This window comes from Cryptomeria japonica, chromosome 9 (genome assembly GCF_030272615.1).
Source record: "Cryptomeria japonica chromosome 9, Sugi_1.0, whole genome shotgun sequence".
In the NCBI taxonomy this organism is placed as follows: Eukaryota; Viridiplantae; Streptophyta; class Pinopsida; order Cupressales; family Cupressaceae; genus Cryptomeria; species Cryptomeria japonica.
This window is the reverse complement of record NC_081413.1, coordinates 583,250,619-583,258,059: the sequence shown is the minus strand read 5'-3', so window position 1 is coordinate 583,258,059 and position 7,441 is coordinate 583,250,619. Positions and strand designations below refer to the sequence as shown.

At 34.9% G+C, this 7,441-nt stretch overlaps 1 pseudogene; it reads left to right on the top strand.

Annotated features, from left to right (window-relative positions):
* The first annotated feature begins 2,693 nt into the window (after positions 1 to 2,693).
* LOC131032554 (cytochrome P450 71AU50-like) lies at positions 2,694 to 4,408 on the top strand (annotated as a pseudogene).
* The last annotated feature ends 3,033 nt before the right edge of the window (positions 4,409 to 7,441 follow it).

Here is a 7,441-nt window from a genome sequence, read left to right as displayed (position 1 = left end):
TTTCATCCACTAGGGGAGAGGGATCGGGTCTAGCAAAGATATTGAGGGAAGGTAGAGGATGTTCAAGAGAGTCTTTAATGGATGAAGACCAAATGGACCCATGTCATCATTTGAGATATCGGTAACCTTAGAGGGGCCGTCAAAAGTGACAGTTTTTCCTTTGTAGAGGGGAAGGGACATAACTCACATCTTGTTGGGGGGAGCATTTAAATGAAAAAACACCTTACTCCATTGAATGATAGAGGGGTTGGTAACATAGGTAAATGTTAAGAGGAAACCAAGGTAAGGGATAGGTTGAACTAGTATAGGTAATAAACTAAGCTCTAATGGTAGTGCATGGTCTTACTATTAGGAATGATAACTTTCTTTGATTGATCTAATAATGAAAGAGAGAGGGAGAGAGACATAAATAGATATTGAGATGTATAAAGAGAGAGAGTAATAGAGAGGGAGAGGATATATACAATAAGAGAAGTTGAGAGAGACATGTAGAGAGAGATAAGGCATGATAGGGAGAGAGAGAGATAGATAGAGACAGAAAAAAGATATGAGAGAGAGGGAGAGATAGCGAAGGAAAGATAGGAGAGAGAGAGATAAAAGAAGAAGTACAAAAGGACAAATATATATATATATATATAGTTGGAAAAAGAATTATTTTTAAGAAATAGGATTACTTTCTTTTGTTTTATAAAACATCATGTTTCATGTTCTATAAATAATTATTGTATCTTGTGGAATATAAAAGACAATAACATTTGATATTTTAAAAGATGTAATCTTGTATTGTGGAAGATGAAATGTAGTCACATTTTTTTAGTAAAATCTCTTTCTTTCCCTTTTTTCATTGTGATTGGTTTAGACAAAAGCCTAAAGTAATGCACTATTAAAATGCCTCCATTTCATGTGTTTTAACCTTGAATTGAGTTTTTTAACTTGTGTGTCATCAAGTTTACATAGTGCATAATGATATTTAACAAAATTACAACAAAAATGTCATACATATTCTAAGGTTTCTAACATAAAATATAGTGTATATAGTATATAATATAAATGTAAATTTAATACATAATATAATATTATTTTATTACATGTGTTATACTTTATTAAATTATATATAAATTATACTATTATAATTTTATATTATGTATTATATATAATATATTATAACATATAATATAAGACAATCATATAATATATATTACTAATATAATGTATAATATATTAATACCATATAATATAGCATGATATAGTACATTGAAGATCTATCTAATATAAAAATTGATCATAATTGTCTTAAATGTATCATTGTAGTCATAATCATAAAAATGCATTAGTTATAATATAGGTTCCCTCCAATGTTGTGTATAGAAATGGTGCAATAAATTGGAAGAAAAGCAAAAAGGCTATATTGTGCAAAAGACACCAATCATGTAGTAATATCAAAGATAGAACCAAAGAAAACATAATAAGAATACAAGTATAGAAATGATACAACAAAATAGAAATAATGAAATATAATTACATTGTGTAAAATAATGTAATAATATAAAACACAATAAGAATATAATTGTTATCAATAAATAATATCATGTAAACATACAGTATATACTAATAGTTAACATGGATACATGAAATTTATACCAATAGATATCAATCTATAAGGTGCACCAAGCATGCAAGTCAATATGTATGAGAAAAGCATCTAAGATACAACATCCCATTAACACATGTTATTGACATCAACACACTCACAACAACGATACAATGTTAATATGTTCTTAATTATACTTTAATGGATGTTCATGCCCTATTCCAAAGCACAAACTGGAAGGGCATTCACAAAAGTGAACTGATCAAGTTAAACACCCGTTTGTCAAATTTGGAGAAATATTATCCATGTCTTTTGCATGCTGCATTTATCATGACATGTAACTTCAATTAGTTATTTCCTCAAACCTTTACTACCACTTACAAACATGATGATAAGTTATTTCAAGTCTATCAATTAATTAATAGAAGACATCTTGTTGGACCCACATGTTTTGGAGCATATGTAAGGCTTATTACAATTAGATTTGATTATTTTATTTTAAAAATATCTTTTAATAGTTATCAAAATCAAATTTAATTTTACTACTTACATATAAAATTTAACATCTTAGAAATAAATATTTAAAAAATGTTTGATTAAAGACAATCATGTTGAGCAACTTATATGTAAAATACATCTTATGCACTATTAGATACATAGAACACAACCTAAATCAATCAGAAAAAACAATATAATTTAATATTCACGACATTAGAAATAAAAAATTACAAACTAAAAAAATTATTAAACTCAATTAGCATGAAAAATAATTGTATAGAAAATTGAAGATCTTTACTAATAAACTAAAAAACACTTGTCTGATTGGAAATGACTACACTTACCTGTAAAATTCAACATCTTGCAAATAAATACAAAGAAAACGTGTTGAAAGATAAGCTTATGAAACATCATTCAGTCAGGGTGGGTCAGACTGGTTAATGACTACGAGGGGAAAGCCAATCTTGTCAAGCAGCATTTACTAAAAGAAGATGCCTGGCTTTTTGCCTGTTAGCTTGTCTTAAATACCGATTACCTCATATGGATGATTTGCAAACTGGGCTAACCAAATATGGCATGGCTGAATTCCCCTGTTGTAGAGTTGGGTTTGTCGCTCATCTTCCTCTGGATGATATACAGATTTGTCACAAAGAAGAAGAGCCAGAGCAACAAGGGGGAGTTGGGATTGCCACCAGGGCCACGGCCATGGCCACTGGTAGGCAATCTCCATCTTTTGGGAGGCCTTCCTCACAAGTCTCTGGCTGAACTGGCAAAAAAGTACGGGCCAATCATGTTCCTCCGCCTGGGCTCGGTACCCACGGTTGTGGCCTCTTCCCCTGCTATGGCCAAAGAATTCCTTAAAACCCACGATCTGATATTTGCAAACAGGCCACCTTCAGCGGCAGCCCATTACATTGCCTACGACCGGAGAGACATGGTGTTTTCTCCCTACGGAGAAAACTGGCGGCAGATCAGAAAGCTGTGCACAATAGAATTACTGACGACCAAGAGAACGGAGTCATTCAGGTGGGTGAGGGAGGAAGAGGTGTCTGCCATGGTGCGATCTGTGTGGGAGAAGAGCAACAATGGCATGCGCTGCATCGAAGTGCGGAAGCCCATCTCCTCCCTCACACTCAACATTATCTGCAGAATGTTTGCAGGCAGAACTTTCTCCGACCAGGAACTAGGCGGTGGAGAGTGGTTTTTGAAGATGATTGATGAGATTTTCCATCTCGGCGGAGTATTTGTTCTTGGAGACTACATTCCCTCTCTTGCCTTTCTCGATTGGGGAGGCTACTGTCGCCGCATGCAGGCCGCTCATAAAATATACGACGAGTTTGCTGACAAGCTCATCGATGAGCACGTTGAACGGAGAAGGGCGAAAAAGTCAGTGTCACTAGACATTGTGGACGTGCTGCTCGACATGGCTGAGAGCGAGAATTCTCCGATACAAGTCTCTCGCGTTCAAATAAAAGCAATCATCGCGGTCGGTTTTGCTTACTTAAATGTTGGAATTTTCTCTTTTGTCTCCTGAAATTGTGAAATTACAAATTTCCCCTAAGATTTCACTAACCAACGAGTTCAATGCTTTCACAGGACATGTTAAGCGGTGGAATAGAGACATCTGCGGCAACTGTAGAATGGGCAATGACTGAGCTGCTGAGAAACCCTCAAGTGATGGCAATGACGCAGAAAGAGATTGAATTAGAGGTCGGGAGAGATCGCATCGTAAGGGAAAGTGATCTTGTAAATTTATAGTATTTGCGATGTGTGGTGAATGAAACATTTCGATTACATCCACGAGGCCCCTTGCTCGTGCCACACGAATCCACTGAGGGTTGCAATGTGGGAGGATATTACATTCCACCAAAAACAAGGCTGTATGTGAACATTTGGGCAATCGGAAGGGATGAAAGTGTTTGGGAAGATTCTTTAGAATTCAAGCCCGAGAGATTTATTGGGTCAAGCATAGACGTGAAAGGCCAACACTTTGAATTGTTATCTTTCGGAGCAGGAAGGAGAGCATGCCCTGGGATTTCCATGGGCCTTGCTAATGTTTACTTGGTTCTGGCTCAGCTCATACACTGCTTTGATTGGAGTGCAAAGGGTGATTTGGATAGGGATGAAGAGTTCGGATTGACCCTACCAAGAAAGATTCCTCTCTCTGCTCTTCCCTCCTGGAGGCTCACCACCAATGAGCCACCGTAACTTTGGATACATTTGGGAAACAAGCTATTAATATAGGCATATAAACCATCCTACTACTATCCTTGTAATTGCACTTTATGTGGAAAGTGAGCTCCTAATATCCACATATAATCATCCTACCATTGTAATATATGCTTATTAATATATATTTGTTGAAGTTTTTTTGTTTTTTTTTGGTATATTGAGCTTTTTTAATTTTATTAATGTGTTATTTCTTAAGAAGGTTGATACAACCAAACAAACACAAGATTTTAAAATATTTGTAAGTTAAAGAGAAGTAATAATGAGTTAGGCTAATGTATTAAAGATATACATGTTTTGTTTTTTTTTTAAAAAAAATTTTTGTAGTGGTTTTAAGGCGCTCTATGTTTGATGCTTGATCTTTTTTATTTCTAATTTATGTGCCAGCCATTGTTTGGCTCTCGTTATTAGTTTGGACATAGTGACACCACCAATCATTTGTATTGTTCTTAACCTCTCATTGCTAGTCTTATTTGGGTCTTTATTTTCTCACCTTCTCTATTGTTTATTCTTTTGCATTCTCTATTGATTAATACCAAAAGAAAATTAGTAAATATTTGTTTAGACAATATGAAATAGAATAATGTATAAGGTAAAATATTTCTATAAATTAGATGGACAATCTCTATTATAATTAAAAAGACAAACTATGTTCCAAATTTGGAACATAACAGAGAGATGCATTTTTATATATGGAGAAAGGAATTATTTTTTCAATATGACCATTTCCTATGCGTTTCCTAATTTGGTTGTCTTACCCTTTCTCAAGCACTTTCACTAGTTTTTATGTGAAATGGTTTACCATGGGAGGTGATCTCATCCAGACTAAGCTGGATATTTATGATAATTTCAAGAAGAATGATATTATTTAGTTTGTGAAGGAGAGGGGCACTTTGGTGTCCTATGTGGAGGGCATGAAAGGCTTTAACCCTTCTCTTTTTGAGAAATTTTCTTAGCCTTGATAGGAGGGTAAAGTTAGCACATAGAGTGTGGTTTTTAGTGTATCCATGGAGTTTATTTCTATCACCACTAGCCTCTTATTTGAAGGCATGACCATCCCTAAACAACCTAAAGGGAATTAAAAAGATGATTTCAAGATATCCTTGATGGTGGGAGGGAGGGTTCCTCGTCTCTCATATGGGTTTAGCAAGGAAGACCTCCAAGGTGAATGGAAGGATGTTGCATTAGTTATTATGAAATACATTACACTAGATGAAATTTATAAGAGATTCCACTCACTTTTGTTTTCTATGTTAAGTCATTTCAAACATGGTAAATTGAAATAAACTTTCCCTACTGGATCTTTTCTTCCCTTTCCTAGCCTGTAGCTACAACTAAGGACCGGGAAGTGCTTCCCATGCAACAAGTTTTAATTTTGAGGCTCTATAATTTTCATTTGGCCATGTCTGTTGTTAGTGGGCCCTCCATAAATCCTCTTGGTCCCCTTCCTTAGCCCACTCTAATCATGGAGCTATCCAATATCGTTGAGACTAGTTGCAAAGGTACCTCAAGTATTAAGATGACCACCTACTAAGCAATTTTTCTTATTACATGGGTTAACTATGACTACTAACTTGCCAAAAGGAATAATATTGAATCTCTAATCCCTTCCTAGGAGAATTGAGGCAAAGGGATAGCAATTAAAGAAGTTATCTTCGAGGACTCTACTTCCTCTTGGTTTATGGGCTTAGATTGGACCCTTAACCCTAATGTTTCTACTATAACCTCTATATCTTCTACACCTTATTTGGGTTCCCTTTATCCCTCCCCTCTTTCATCCCCTCATTAATGGTACTTTTCAAGGGTCATTAAAAAGTCATAAATTGTGTGATATTTATAATAGGCAAAATACCATCATCCACTAGCCCCTAGCTTAGCTCAAAATAGAAAAATAAAATTTGTTTTGATATTGGGAGTCATTGATGATTTAAGGGAGATATTTTGACAAAGATTGATTTAATTTTTTTATGGGGATAAAACATTTAAAAATTATTGTACCCAAGATAGAAGTCTCATGAATATTTTGTATTGGGCTCTTGGAGATTATATTACTTCCTTCGGCGCTTCTTTTGAAGGGTAAAAGTTTAACAAGGTCAAAACAAAGGTTGGAGACAATGGAAGCAAGAGGTCTTTTATCATCCCAAGCTAATTTCTTTCTCAAAGATGATTCATTGCTTGAGAAGCACCCTATTTGTGTGTCTAAATAAAAGAGGGGGCTTGGAATGATGTTTATCCATTCAAGGAGCAAGGAGGGCTATATTTTCATATGGGTGCACTTTGTTGTATTAATGTTTGGTTAGTGATTTTTCTAGAAGATGAGGGATTATTTTAACAATACTAGAGGAAGCATTAGACACACTTAAAGGAGATGTGGATTTTTAGAGGAAAGGTGTCTCATGTGTAGCACTAGAGGAGGCATTAAACACACTCAAAGAAGATATGGAATTTTGGAGGAAACATGTCTCGCTATGCAAGGAGTTTAGAGGTGCTTTATGTTCTCTGATGTTGTGTAAATGGTTGTAGGTTCTATAGTTAGGAGATCGACTAATGCAAATAGTTTGGTGTTTCTTGCATGAGTGAGGAAGATTGGTCAAAGTGCTTCATTAAATCCCCGAGAAGGGTTATGTTCAACCCTCACAATGTTCCATTGTTATTTTGGTTAATGTACTAAGGAGGGAATGTTGGAGAGTTATGTATTAGGCTATAGTGTTAGTTTTAGTTTACATCAATAAACTCATTCTTGGTTAGTTTCTATGATTTTTTTGTATCAACTATTTAAAGGTATGTGTTTTGAATCAATAATATTATTTTTTACTATTCTTTTTCATATAAGCTTTATAAATGTCATTAAACATGTCACATGGTCACAAATATTGTACAAGGGGAGTTTCTTAGGGTCCATAGAGTCTTTAAAAATAAAATTAATAGGTGTTTCATCCACTAGGGGAGAGGTAGGGTATCTAGCCATGATCACGAGGGAAGGAAAATGATGTTAGTGGACCTAATTCATCATTTGAGATATTGGCAAGCTTAAAGGGGTCCTCAAAAGTGACATTTTTTGCTTTGTTCAAGGAAGGGGACTTAGCATATAAATTAATATGTGTAAAGGGGGAAGGGCTAGAA